This window comes from Fundulus heteroclitus, chromosome 5 (genome assembly GCF_011125445.2).
Source record: "Fundulus heteroclitus isolate FHET01 chromosome 5, MU-UCD_Fhet_4.1, whole genome shotgun sequence".
Lineage (NCBI taxonomy): Eukaryota > Metazoa > Chordata > Actinopteri > Cyprinodontiformes > Fundulidae > Fundulus > Fundulus heteroclitus.
In genome coordinates this window covers 1,881,855-1,896,464 of record NC_046365.1, presented here as the reverse complement: position 1 = coordinate 1,896,464, position 14,610 = coordinate 1,881,855, and the positions used below count along the sequence as shown (strand labels likewise).

At 45.4% G+C, this 14,610-nt stretch overlaps 1 protein-coding gene across 3 annotated transcripts in view; it reads right to left on the bottom strand.

The window, feature by feature from the left end:
* Positions 1-14,610, bottom strand: part of LOC105919475 (teneurin-3-like) — a 457,194-nt gene that overhangs the window by 355,051 nt on the left and 87,533 nt on the right. The window contains exon 1 of one of the 3 annotated variants that reach the window (XM_036136709.1): positions 13,826-13,846. The exons of the other annotated variants lie outside the window; for them this stretch is intronic. The gene's annotated coding sequence lies outside the window, so the exon portion shown is untranslated. Of the gene's footprint in view, positions 1-13,825; positions 13,847-14,610 lie in introns of those variants that run through there. 3 annotated transcript variants of the gene reach the window in all.

Below are 14,610 nucleotides of genomic sequence, written 5' to 3'. Positions count from 1 at the left end.
AAATTAGTCAGGCACATTGGTGGGTTTACAGACTTACTTGTCAGCTTTGAATAAATCCCTGCTGCATAACCCATGTGCACTGATTCTTAAGGTCACAAACAGATGGCTGGACACTTTTCAGGAGTTTTTGCTAAAGAGCAGAATTCATGGTTTCATCAATTACACCAAGACCTCCAGATCCTCAAGCAGCAAAGCAGCCAAAGGCCATCAACTCCATGAGTGACTCCTGGTGTGTTCTTGTTCTGAAATACTGTTAGTTTTACAACAAAGATAACTCACACATTCCGAATACTTCAGTTTTTGCTTTGCTGGTCCACAAAATAGTTCCCTAGAATTCTAAGGGATCATCAAGATCTTATGTAGCAAACAGGACTTTTTGTTCTTTTTGGTCAGAAGTTGTTTCTGCCATTAAATTCTCCCTTGAAGACCATTTTGTTTGTACTCTCTCCAAGTAGGCAGCGCAGAAACCTGAGCTACCGGAGGCCTCTGGCTCTTCATGTTTGGCCTTGTGTTTTTCTTAGTTTTATCACCACTCCAAGCTCTAATCTGGTATGGGAGAGCTACTTGAACTGGGGTTAAACCCTGAAGTTTATGGATTGTAACGATCACTCAAAATGGTGAGTTATTCCACCAGAACTGCAGCGGACAATAGTCACTCTGATTCCCCCGATTTATGGAGGCCTAGACGTGGGTGGACGGGTAGATGGAGACATGGGAAATGTGGTGGCCTTCACAACCAAGTTAAAGGTTAATCCTCACAGAACAGTTTTGCCTATTCTCCTCCTGGCCAAAGTCAGCTCTATTGGCAACAAACTGGATATGATCTGGGTAAGGATTGCCTCACGTTAGATGGACAGCTGTGTAGTGATCATGGATTGATGAGAACATCCCCGACACATCAGATGAGGTAACCGGCTGCTCTTTGTTTAGAGCTGACCGGTCTGATGTCACAGAGAGGAGCAAAGGTGGAGGCCTGTCAATATACATTCAATACTCTTGGTGCACAGCTGCAAAAGCGATCAGAATATTTTGCTCCCCTGATCTGGATTATCTAGCAGTTAAGTGCAGATCATTTTATATTAATAAGAAAGCTCAGCTTTCTTATTATATTTGGACCACACATTCACCCTAAAGCTAATGCTATATTAGCGCTGGAGGAGCTCTATTGTTTCATCAGCATCCAAATGAACAGTATTCCAGAGGCAGCTGTGACCATAGCTGCAGGCTTTAATCAGCTTGAATTAAAAGCTGTGCTCCCCAAATTCCATAAATTTATAACATTTCTGACCAGAGACAATAGTATGTTAGACCAGGTCTCCTGCAACATCCCAGGAGGATATAAGAATGCAGCAGCTCCTGAAGTTGGATTGTCAGATCATGTCTCTGTGGACCAGATCCCTGCCTACAAAGCACTGATATGCAGAACCAGACCTGTCATCAAAGCCATTCAGGTTTTCACTGAAAAGGCCCGCTCAGCTTTACAGGACTGTTTTGAACACATAGACTGGGGGTTGTTTAAAGAGGGCGCTGATCTAAATGATTGCACATCAAACAGTCTCTTCGCATGCTTCAACTCTCAAAGCAGCAGAAGGTCTGATTGTATTTCTCAGTCAGGGGTGTAGCATCAGTCCCTTGTCCTGCTGCTGCACCAAGTGACATCCTCCTTAAACAAGATCAACACCAAAAAGGCTAGAGGTCCAGACATGGTGTCAGGTCAGATGCTAAAATCATGTGCTGACCAACTACCAGGGGTTTTCTCGACATCTACAACCTCACCCTTCAGCTCTCCATGCTCCCGGTCTGCCTGAAATCCTCCAACATCGTGCCTGTTCCCAAAAAACAACCGTCACATGCCTAAATCACTAACATCATGTTGCTTTGACCCATGTCAGGAAATGGTTCGAAAGGATCCTTCTAAAATACATCAAAGACACAATCTTTACTGGTCTGGATAGCTCTACAGAGGATGCTGTCTCGTTGACACTCCACATGGCTCTGACCCATCTGCAGCATCCCAACACCAATGTCAAAATATATTCATGGACTTGAACTAAGCCTACAACACCGTACTCCCAGACATGCTGGTCCTGAAGCTCCATAACCTGAGAATATCCACACTGCTCTGCTTCTGGATCAGTGACTTCCTTGCCAACAGGCTCCATATGCGGAAGATTAGGAAATGCACATCTGCCCAACTGATCCTAAACACTGGCACGCTGCAGGGCTGTGTCCTCAGCCCTGCTCTCTCCACCCTCTTCACCCATGACTGCTTTGCTGTCCACCCCACAAGCATGGTTATGAAGTTTGCCGACAACACCACTGTAGAGGGGAGGTTCACAATCTTACACAGTGGTGCTCTAGGAACAACCTCATCCTGAACACCAGCAGGACCAAGGAGGTCATAGTGGACCACAGGAGGTCCAGGAAGACTGAACACACTCCTCTGTGCATACATGGAGGAGGTGGTAGAGCATGTGGACAGCATAACGTTCCTGGAGGGTCACATCTCTGACCTGCCCTGGACTGTGAACACCTCCCACCTGGTTAAGAAAGCCCAAAAATGACTCTTCTTTCTCAGGAAAATTAAACAGACTGGACTTTCCACCAAGCTGTGTTAAAACCTTTACAGTGCTACAATAGAAAACATTTTGTATCTTAGTTTAACAGTGTTGAGTAGGAGCTGTACAGTGCAGGACAGGAAGGATTTAGCATACTGTATATCAAAAACTATCAGACTTCAAAAAGCTTTTTTCCCAAAGCTGTAACGGCTACCACCCCCTGCTGAAACTCAACAAACCATCAGCTCAGTTCATAATATGTTACATGCTACAAACACGCTACTGGTTCCGCAGGTTTGTGATCTAATGAAAATCATTTATACTGTCTCTCACTTGCAAATGTGTATTTACATACTTCAGTCTCTGCTCAGATATCCATGCAAATTGTATAATTCTGCAACAAAATTTATTGCACACTATTGTAGAGTCCATTAGCTGCTCAAGGCTATAACATGTGCTTCAGCCCCTATATGAGTGTTGTTGGCCTGTGCAATCAACTGTTTTTTGTTTGTTTGTTTTTAAACAGTAAGATAATATCTTGTGTCTGCGTGTTATGTGTAATGTGTGCATTCCGAGCTAATGTCTGCCTCATCAAAAAGTTCAAAAGCCTTAGAGATTGCTTTGCAACAATGAAATATGGCAGTGATTTCATTTCTGATCTGCTCCTTTCTTTAGATCAGGATATTAATTGTTGCAGAAGGACTGACAGTAACCAAGGTGTAGTGGAATAAAAAAAAAATTGGTTACTGTCAGGATTCAGTAGGCTGCGCTGTCTACGCTGCCTGCTCTCTTCTCTTTTCCTATCACAGGTGATGGTAGTTGACAGGTGGGTGTGGTGTGCACCTGCAGCTCGTTTCGGCAGCTCCGGCTTGGAGCTTAAAAGCAGGGCGCAGTCAGCTGAAGGACGCTGGAGTGTTAAACCACTTTGTGGCCACTGTCACTCGACAGTCTCTCGTTCCTGCGTGATTCATGTTTCCTGTTCACAGTACTAACTCATGTCTCCTGTCTCCTCGTAGTTCGCTCTGTGCTCTGGGCCAAACACCTAAAAACCATGACAAAAGAACACTCCGGCCATGCAGATCCAGCAGACACTTTCGGGAGACAGCTATCTGCTCAGCAGGAGCAGTTGCAGGCTCTCGGGTTAGCCGTACGCACTACCCAGGATCAGCTGCAGGGGTTGACAGCTCAGCTGGGTCAATTGACAGCTGCGCTAAGCTCCGCTTCACAATCACCTGTTTCCGCGTTGCCCAGCACCCCCCAGAATCCACGGCTCAGCCTTCCCCTGTATCTGAGAGCTCTTCTCCTAGTCCTGAGAAGTTCTCCAGAGACAGTAGAGACTGTGGAGGATTTTTATTTCAGTGCTCCCTTGTTTTCAATCGGTCCCCTCAGACATTTGCGTTAGATGAAGCTAAGATTATGTTTGTTTTACGGCTGCTGTCAGGAAGAGCTCTTAGATGGGCTGAAGCCCGCTTCCCTGACTGCTGAGTGTTTGGTTGCACTTTTAAGAATGTGTTTGCAGCTGAAACTGACCCTGTGCAGCAGTCTAGGCAATTATTAACGCTTAGACAGCGAGGTCGCCGAGTCTCAGACTTTGCGGTCGAGTTCTGCACGTATGCGGCCGTCACTGGCTGGGAAGAGCAAGCACTTAAGGCTGTGTTTTTTCAGGCTTTAGATGAGGCTCTTAAAGACGAGCTGGCTCAATTAGAGGAGCCCAGTTCTTTTGAGGAGCTCGTGTTGCTAGCCGTTCGCCTTGATGCCCGGTTAAGGAGTAGGAGCCGGGTTCAGTCGGAGAGGTCCGTATGTCAGTCGACTCCTCTCACACAAGGGTTAGTTCCATCTCGACCTGCTACTACTTCATCCTCTTCTCCTGAACCTCTGCAAATCGGCCGGGTCCATCTCACCCCTGAAGAACGGCAGCAGCATAGGGAGTCCAGTCAGTGTCTCTATTGTGCCTTTCCGGAGCACTTTGTTAATTCATGCCCGGTACGGCCAAAAGATCGGGTCCGCCGCCTGTAGTGGGGAAGTCAACGGACCATAAAAAGTTTTCGTACCCCACTTCTCCTAGTGTCCCTGCGTCACCACGATTTTGCCTTCATGCCGCCGTTCTCACAGCTCTTGAAAGCCTTAACCTTTCGGCTTTAATCGACTCAGGCTCATATTTTAATTGAATTGACCAAGAAGTAGTCCTTCGAGCTAAGATTGAGACGGTGCCTTTGTCCGCGCCCCTCCAGGTTTCTGCGCTGCATGGAGGGCGCTTAACCCAAATTACTCATCAGACCAAGCCTCTGGAGGTGATACTTTCCGGTAATCACAGGGAATGCATTCCGTTTTTTGTTTTTCCTGTAAAGCACTCACCGGTTGTATTAGGCTTGGCCTGGCTGCAACTGCATAACCCTCATCTGAACTGGGCCGATCGCCGTTTAGACTCGTGGTCACCGGCTTGCCTCCAGTCCGTCGTGCCAATCAGTCATCCGTCGGGTTCCTCAGTTAAGAGCAAGGATCCCGTAGACCTCAGTCAAGTTCCTGAGATCTATCACGATTTACGCCTGGTTTTCAGTATGAGCAAAGCAGCGTCCTTACCGCCACATCGCCCTTACGACTGTGCCATCGACCTCCTGCCCGGCGCCCCGTTGCCAGCTAGCCAGTTGTATAACATCTCTAGGTTAGTGAGTCACTTGCTTCAGGGTTAATTCGGCCTTGCTCCTCCCCAGTGGGCGCGGGTTTCTTTTTTCTGGGCAAGAAGGACGGTTTCCTCTACCCCCGTATAGAGTATCGCGGGTTAAACCAGATCACTGTTAAGAACAGATACCCGCTTCCTTTGTTATCCTCGGCACTTGAACCGGTCCAAGATGCGGTGGTTTTTACCAAATTAGATCTCCATAATGCTTATCATTTGGTTCATATTCGCTGGGGGGATGAGTGGAAGACGGCATTCAAGACCCCTCTGGGGCTTTTTGAGCATTTAGGTATGCCTTTTGGGCTGTGTAAAGCCCCGTCGGTTTTTCAAACCCTAGTGAATGATGTTCTACGCGACTTTCTTAATGTGTTTGTTTTTGTTTACCAAAATGACATCCTCATTTACTCCCGAGACCTCGCCCAGCACCAACAGCACGTGCGTCTAGTTCTCCAACGCCTCCTTGCAAATCGTTTGTTTATTAAGGCCGAAAAATGTGAGTTTCACAAAGCCTCAGTTACTTTCCTCGGCCTGATTTTAGAAGGCAGGCAGGTTAGATCAGATCCCGACAATATCAAGGCTGTACTGGTTTGGCCAGTACCAGACTCTAGAAAGCAGCTTCAGCGTTTCCTCTGTTTTGCTAAGTTTTATAGCCGTTTCATTAGGGGATATAGTCAGATCGCAGCTCCCCTACACGCACTCACTTCTACTAAGTCCCCTTTCACTAGGAACCCAGAAGCCAGCGCTGCTTTTCAGTAGTTAAAGACTCGGTTCTCTTAGGCCCCCGTCCTTATACACCCAGACCCCAGTAAACAGTTCATTCTTGAAACAGACGCTCAGACACAGGGGTCGGAGCGGTTCTTTCCCAGCGACCAGACTCTTTTTTAGAAACTCCGCCCCTGTGCATTTTTTTCTCATCGGTTGTCTCCAGCCGAACGCAATTATGACATTGGTGACAGAGAGCTTCTAGCTATTAAGTTAGCCTTAGAAGAGTGGCGACATTGGTTGGAGGGGTCCGAGCAGCCCATAATTATTTGGATAGACCACAAGAACCTGGCATATCTACAGTCAGCCAGACCTCAACTTCCGACGAGCTGGATGGTCCCTCTTCTTTTCACGGTTTAACTTATTCATCACCTACCGACCCGGCTCAAGAAACCTGAAGCAGACGCTCTGTCCCGCTTATATGCTCCTCAAGACTCTGGTGATGAACATGCTCCTATTTTACCTCCTACCTGCACTTTTGGTGCCCTTCGCTGGGAACTAGAGGAACTAGAGGCTGACCATCTGGTGACCTGGTGCAGGGAGAACAACCTGGAGCTCAACGCTGTAAAAACAGTGGAGATGGTTGTGGACTTCAGGAAGAACTCAGCCCCAGCTACCCCCATCAACCTCTGTGACTCCACCATTGACACTGTGGAGTCTTTCCGCTTCCTGGGAATTGTCATCTCCCAGGACCTAAAGTGGGAGCTGAACATCAACTCCCTCACCAAAAAAGCCCAGCAGAGGATGTACTTCCTGCAGCAGCTGAAGAAATTCAACCTGCCAAGGACAATGATGGTGCAGTTCTACTCCTCCATCATTGAGTCCATCCTCACCTCCTCCATCACCATCTGGTACGCTGGTGCCACCGCTATGGACAAGGGCAGACTGCAGCGTGTCATCCGGTCTGCAGAGAAGGTGATTGGCTGCAATCTTCCATCTCTCCAGGACCTGTACGCCTCCAGGACTCTGAGACGTGCAGGGAAGATTGTGGCTGATCCCTCGCACCCCAGTCATGGACTCTTTCAGACACTTCCCTCTGGCAGGAGACTGCGGTCCATCAGGACCAGAACCTCACGCCACAAGAACAGCCTTTTCCCATCTGCTACCAGCCTTATGAACAAGGCCAAGAGCCTCCTGTGACTCTGGACACTGTCTCTCTCCCCCGTTCAGGACATACAATCTTCTGCATTACATTAACGCACAGTCTACTGAATGTATATTACTTCTGTATATATACTGATTTTATTCAATTTTACTTTATTTTATTGTACTTTATTGTATTCTTATTTCTGTCTGCACCATCATCACCAAGTCAAATTCCTTGTATGTGCAAACCTACTTGGCAATTAAACTTGATTCTGATTCTTCTGATTCTCATAGCCCAAGCTCTGCGAGATGAGCCCGATCCTGGAACCAGACCTCCTGGCCTCACCTATGTTCCTTGCTCTGCTTGCCCCGACGCTCTCCGTTGGTGCCATGCTTCCAAGTTCTCCGCTCATCCGACATTTCTAGAACCCAGTCCCAACTTTCTCGTCGTTTCTGGTGGCCCTCCTGGACAAAGTATGTCCGAGAACATGTTTGTGCATGCCCTGTCTGTGCTCAAAATAAGACGTTGAACAAACCACCTGCTGGTCTCCTACAACCCCTTCCCGTACCTAAGCATCCTTGGTCTTACATTGCACTGGATTACGTCACCGATCTCCCATCCTCTCTATGACAACTATTCTAACAGTTGTAGACCGGTTCTCTAAAGCTTGCCATTTAATCACTCTTAGAAGACTGCCCAATGCCTTCCAGACTGCTCAACTCCTTATAAGAAATGTGTTCAAGCTCCATGGCATCCCCTGCGACATCCTCTCTGACCGGGGTCCCCAGTTTGTCTGTCAGGTTTGGAAGCACTTCTGTTCTGCTCTCAGTGCCATAACACCCTCACCTCTGGACACCACCCTCAGTCAAATGGACAAACTAAACGCATGAATCAACAGTTAGAAACCACCCTTCAATGCCTCACCTCCTCTTCACCCACCGATTGGAACAAGTACTTGTCTTGGGTGGAGTACGCATTGAACTCACACATCTCCTCTGCCACCGGTCACTCCCCGTTCAAGATATCTCTAGGTTATCAGCCACCACTCATTCCCGCTGATGAGCTCCAAATCCCGGTCACCTCTCTAAATCAATACATTCTCCGTTGCCGCCAGACCTGGAATTCCACCGTCACTGCCCTCCAACAAACCGCTGAGCAGATCAAAAGGTTTGCTGATCAAAGTAGGACTCCAGCTCCACAATACCACCCCGGTCAGAAGATCTGGCTCTCTTCTAAGGACGTTCGTTCCAATCCCTCTGCAAAGAAGTTAGCTCCCCAATAGACCCCTTGCATCTGACGTCACAGTCACGTGATCGGGGGTGCGCGCCTCCATCTTGGTGGGCACGCTAGCGTGACAGCCCACCACTGAACTGGCACAGTTAGCTTATTACTCGCATGGCCGGCGGAGCAATTGTTCAATATGGTGCAAACCTGTTGCATTGTTGGTTGCGGGAATCGTGCTGGGAGGGACAAAAAGTCGTTCTATAGGTTGCCTACCATAATAGACTGGCAGTGTGCTAACAACGGAACCACGGGGTTTAAAAAGTTCACCGCTCACGATCTGTGCGGCGCGACCGGACTGTGCACACTGTACGTCGTGCCCCCTCTGGGACCGCTCGCTGTGGTGGCAGAGGCAGGCGAGCGACGGTGGGTGAACAGGGAACCAGAGCAGGGGGTCGAGCCTAGCTCACGCACCGCACCCACGGCCGCGCGGCACGGCAGGTTGCCCGGCCCGCACCGCGAGCAGAGGCGGCCAGCACGTCGCGTGGACCGGAGCGAGCAGACCGACGTTCGGGCCCCACAGGTCCCGGGCCGGGGACGGAGAGGAGCGGAGGTCGCCCCCTCGTAGCTCTGCTTGAACAGCAGGATGCGCTCACGACGGCCGACTGAACAATATTAAACTCACCCTTCCACGGACAACTGCTACATCATTCAGGTAACAAACAGACAGTTCATGTATCCATCCGGCAGTGAACTGTTTGTGCGCTTCCAAACTCTTGTACGCCTTCATCTGATCGCCACTGTACGTTGGGGTGGGTGACAACACAAGGTAGTTCACCAGATCCGCATAGCAAATAGCCAATGGCAATGGCCAATCATCGGGATTGCTAGAAAAATCCATATCAGGAAGAGCCAAAGGGTCCGCATTACCGATCCCTGTACATTTAGCATAGTAAAATGCCTTATCAGAAGGCTGTAACTCATCCACATAAGGCTTGGATTGCATGTTGGTAAGGGTGGCTGCCAACCAATATGGCCGCCACGCAAGGGGTTCTGGGTAACGGAGTCACGTGGTTGCAAGGGGTCTATTTACTGGTCCTTATTAAGTTGAGATAATCATCAGTCTATCCGCTGTTCGTCTCCATCTGCCCCCCCATTCTCGTGTCCATCCTACCTTCCACGTTTCCCAGATCAAACCTGTCCTCTCTAGTGATTTATGCCCTCCAGCCGTTACTCAGTTTATTAATTAATTATTTACAAGAGACACAGTCAGTAATAATTTAAAACTGTATTTGGAATTTAATCAGGTTATGGATGATAATATATATTTGATGAGCTGAAACATCTAGGTGTGACAAAAAAATCCAACCAGAATAATTGCATACTCCTAAGGTACACATCTGCAACAGCCAGGAGTGATGAGAGTACAGTCCAGTAAACAAACTGTACTCCATTGTCTTCTCACTTAATTGAAATAAATAAACAAATAAATGTTCTGAAGAACTGAAACTTGTATGCAACCAGTTCTCACATGACTTAGCTACAACACAGAGATCCAGAAGTTTCTGGCACAACCTCATCAACTCCCAAGGTGCATGGAGAGGGTCAAAGATCTGGTGAAGTAAAGATTCCAGCAATGGTGGAAGTACCAGGAAACAATAAAAAAGATAATTAAGTCCTAGGGGATTTACTCAGTTTATTAAAATTGTTCTCCTTGGATTATTAAGATGGGTCAGGATACCAGGAAACAACTTTATTTGCTGCCCAACACATTTCAACTTGTGACGTTCATCATGATCATCATGGCCATGACCCTGATGAAGGCCACAAGCCTCAATGCTTTGGTCCGCAAAAAGTTTTTTTTACCTGGTACTTCAAGTACCTGGAGTCTTCACTTCACCTAAACTATGATCCAGCAAGTAAACTACAGCTGTTTCAGCAACTGAAATAAGGTTGGATTTGGTGACACTGGCTATTTTGAAGATACAGACTTTTTAGTTATGATTACTTTGTAATGCTGTAATGTTATTTAGTCTGTAGCTTACCTTACATTCCTGTCCATCTGTTCAAGCCAATCTTTATGCCAAAATAATCAAGAAACACAGAGCACCACTGATAAAATAAAAATAAAATATTTTTTTTAATTGTTATTTGAATTTAACATATATTTTTCCGGTACCGTTCCCTGTTCACATACTCATCCTTTAGCTGAGATGGTCTCGTTCATCCTCTTTTAGAACCCTCTGACTTCTGATTATCCAAATTTCTTCCTGATTTCTTTCTCTCTTGTGTTAGCTGACTACTCTCAATGACCTCACAAGTAGAAATCTGTTGGGATAATCTCTCTCTCTCTCTGCCTTTCCTACCTTTTCATTTCTCCTGCCTAATCCTTCTCTTTGCTAAGATTGGCAATGAAAGAGGGATGAGAAAAAGAAAGATGTTTGGCACTCTTAAGAGAAAAACAGTCACTCAGATATCTTAGGAGGAAAAACGCAGGAAAAAAGCACAGACCTGAGTCGTTTAGACTTCTGTGTTTCAAGATGGTCTTCATCTGCTCAGCCTAGTAACAACTTTGATACTGCACAATTAAACATTCTACACATATTGTACACAACTTTAAGGTAAGTTGGAAATGAGAAGCAAATTAACCTCAATCTATAATAATAATTCACAAATTGATAAGGTTAGTTTTTGCAATTGTGTTGAACGCAGTTTACTATATTTCTGCAGTGTATTTACAAAGCAGGTTGTACTAAGTAAAAGGAAATACAAAAATGGATGGATGCTTGTTATAACCTTGACTAATTTTAATTGAAAAAATTATTCACTAAATCATCAGGCACCCGTTACTGCAAAAGATTATAAACTATACATCTTTTGACATCCCTGGCCACTAGCTTTCTAGCTACATCTACGTTTGCAAACATTTAACAGAAACAGCTTTGTGCACTTGCCTGTTAGAGTTTTACTGTTAAATTTTGAACAATATGAGAAAATGATATAAAGATATTGATTGAATGATTAAACATTTTTCAAGAACTGATCATCATTTAGTTTGAAATATAACAAAATACGTTTATGATAAACATTCTCTATGTAAAACATGTATTTAAAAGCATGTTTAAATAGAAGTATTACAAAGATTCTGGTGAAACTGATAATGATCGCAGTTTTTCAACACTTTTTATTAGGAAGTGCGTTTTCAAAGGGACAGTCTGTGTGGTATGAGACGAACATTTTCCCCCAGTCATCTGAGCTGAAATCTGAAGTGGCTGCTGGCAAGAGTATGTAAAAAACAAACAGATTTCCTGAGCAGTGGAGTGAGGAGCAAAAGGAGCCCAGAAGGTCCTATGTAGGCGGGGAGACACAGGCTAGGTCAGCCCTTGTCAACAAAGAGTTCATTGATTCCAAGTTCTTAAACTCTTCTCAGAGATTCATTCTCTTCTTTTTCGCTCTATTCCATCTTCTCCTCTGTGCAGCACACTCTGTACCTCCCGTTCAATAACATTTAACGGTTTTACAGTTTTGCTTATCCTTTTTGATATGTTTGATTAATAATGTGTGTCAACATTGTGCTAAAATGTGGATTATGCTTAGACTGTCTGACTGCGGCTGTGTATCAAATTTCCTTTTGTGGGGCAATAAAGAACTTGATCAAACTGTAATTGTTTATTTCTGTAACAGTTTTGACAATTCTACATATATGACACTATATATATATATATATATATATATATATATATATATATATATATATATATATATATATATATATATATACTTTATTGAGATAAAGGTTTTTTAATCTTTGTCTTGTTTTTGTGCTTTCACACCCTGCTCGTTCAGGTAACATCAATCAGCCTCTCCAGCATAAGAGATCTGTTGTTCTCTTTGTACTGAACACAATTTTAATAAATAAATGTTTCTTTATATCCAGATAACAGATTTACCAAATGATCAGCTACATTAGGAGTTAAGCTATGTTGTACAGGAATGACAGATTTAATGATCATGGTGTAAAACACAAAATATTAAAGAAAAACATTTGTTTCTAAAAGTGCGTCTGACTCACTTTTCAACTAACAGATCAGACAACATCTGATTCCCACAGCTCCCTCCATATTACTGACATAGACACCTGATTCATGAATTTGATTAGCCTGAGAGGAACACACAATAATGCACCTTCGGAAGGAAGAGACAGATGCTACACAGTATTACCATCATCTGTCAGCAGTAACTGGAGCACAGCAAGCTCAATGAACAAAATGGGCAGTAATTACAGTATTACTATAGGGATAATCACTGAGAAACAGGAGATTGAATCTTAGACAGCCGAACACATAAAGGATGTGGAACAACAGACAGCAAAAACGGAGAATAGTTTAAAGCAAATGTGTGGCTGGAGCCTTTTTGCTCCAACACCATTATCTTTAACACGAACACCGTTGTGACCCCTTGAATTCAGTTATTGTTCCTGCCCTTAATCCTGCATGCCCTGAAAGAGACGCATCGGCCCTGTGCTGCTGAGACTCTCCCTTTGCTGCATGCCAACACCCTACTCTTATTTACTGCTGAGCTTTAAACTGCTGTTCTTACCACACAGGAGGGTGTCATGATTTTGGTTCTGTTACCTGGTTTGTTCACCCATTTCACACCTGTTGTTACTCCGCCCTGTTCTCATTACTGCTCACCTGTTCCACCTGCGTTTGATAGTATATATTCACCCTTCAGACAAGACAGCAGTGCCAGTTTATTTCATCTTAACGATTGATCTATTCCAGCGTTTTTGTATTCTAATTACCTGTTCCTGACCTGTTCTGTTCCTTGACCTCCGAGTTTGCCTGTTCCTTCCTGATCCATTTGCCTGTTTCTAGACGCCCGCCCGACTTGATATCCTGCTTGATCTCTTGTTACCCGTGTACCGATCTCTGGACTGTGACCCGACTTCGCTCTGGATTATCCCTTGGTACCTCATCGGCTTTCTGACCTCCTGTTACCGACCATTGACTGCATTCCGGACATCGGCTCCTGCTCAACCCCTTCGGATTTTCCTGCTCCCGATTGCTTACACGGTTTTGACCTTAGCCTGCTCCCGGACCACCGCTACACCAGAACTGAACATAAGACCAGAGGTTCCCGCTGAGATCACCGGCGCCGTCCGCTCAGTTATTCTCAATAAACTGTTTGTTCATCCTGAATACTGGGTCCTTCTGTCTCTGGTTTCTGACAGAGGAATAATCAATGGATTTGGAATCCTGACAGAACATCATGGTAGAGCACGCAGCAACACCAAGTACAATAATTTTTCACCCAGTGTGTTCTGTCATGTATATGACATATTGTAAATGTGTGTACAGGTATTGGATCTAGAGTTCAATTTACAGGCAGTAGACAATATGAAATAATCACAAAATAAATATAGGAAGGATATAAGACGAATTATACCATTACAATGATTGGTGCCTGTCATCAGAATCAGCAATCAGCAATGAATGTAGAGCGGTAACCTGACCATACCTTGTTCCTGTTGCTCCTTGATCTCAATTCCCATTACTCCCCTAAGGTGTCCGCCTGCTTCTGGATCCTGACCTGGTTCCTACTCTGCCTTGATTACCTTGGAAGAACCCAAGCTTCAGTACTCAACCGTGATCTCAAGAGCCTTGCTGGAACTCCTGTCATTCCCTGCTCTGGTAACACCAAAGATTCTCCCAACACTCTGCTAAGCTATCCTCCACCACCAGCAGTCCGCTACAAGCCAACATTCAGTCTGTCAACCTCAGCTTCCTAGTGCTCCCTTGGACTTCACTATTCACTCAGCCCCATAAGTCAGACTCTGCCACGATCACCTGACCTTCTTACTTGCTGTTGGTGCTAATTTATGTCTGTTTTCCCTCACAGTCAGTGACCAGTGCCCTCTCAGTTTCCCTTGTCATCATTCCTGACTCCTTTCAATAAACAGTCCAAACTACATATCTGCCTAAGTGTTTGTGTCCCCATTAAGAATCTTCATGGAAAATCAAATCATGACAGAATGCTCTGACCAACCTGACTCTGGGGCACAAATAGTGGACTCCGCGTTAACGTTTTACCCTTCATAGTCAAGTGTACTGTTGCCTACATTTCTTGTGGCAAATTCTTACAAATTCCACCCACAATAGGTTTGATTCCTCCCAATTTTCACCTCAATCCTTACTTCTATGCAGGTGATCACATCTCCCCTGTAAGCCAAGGCCAACAATGACCCAAACGACTCCACATTGCAAAGGGGTGGACCAGTTTCGGGTTAATTTGCAGGCCAACAA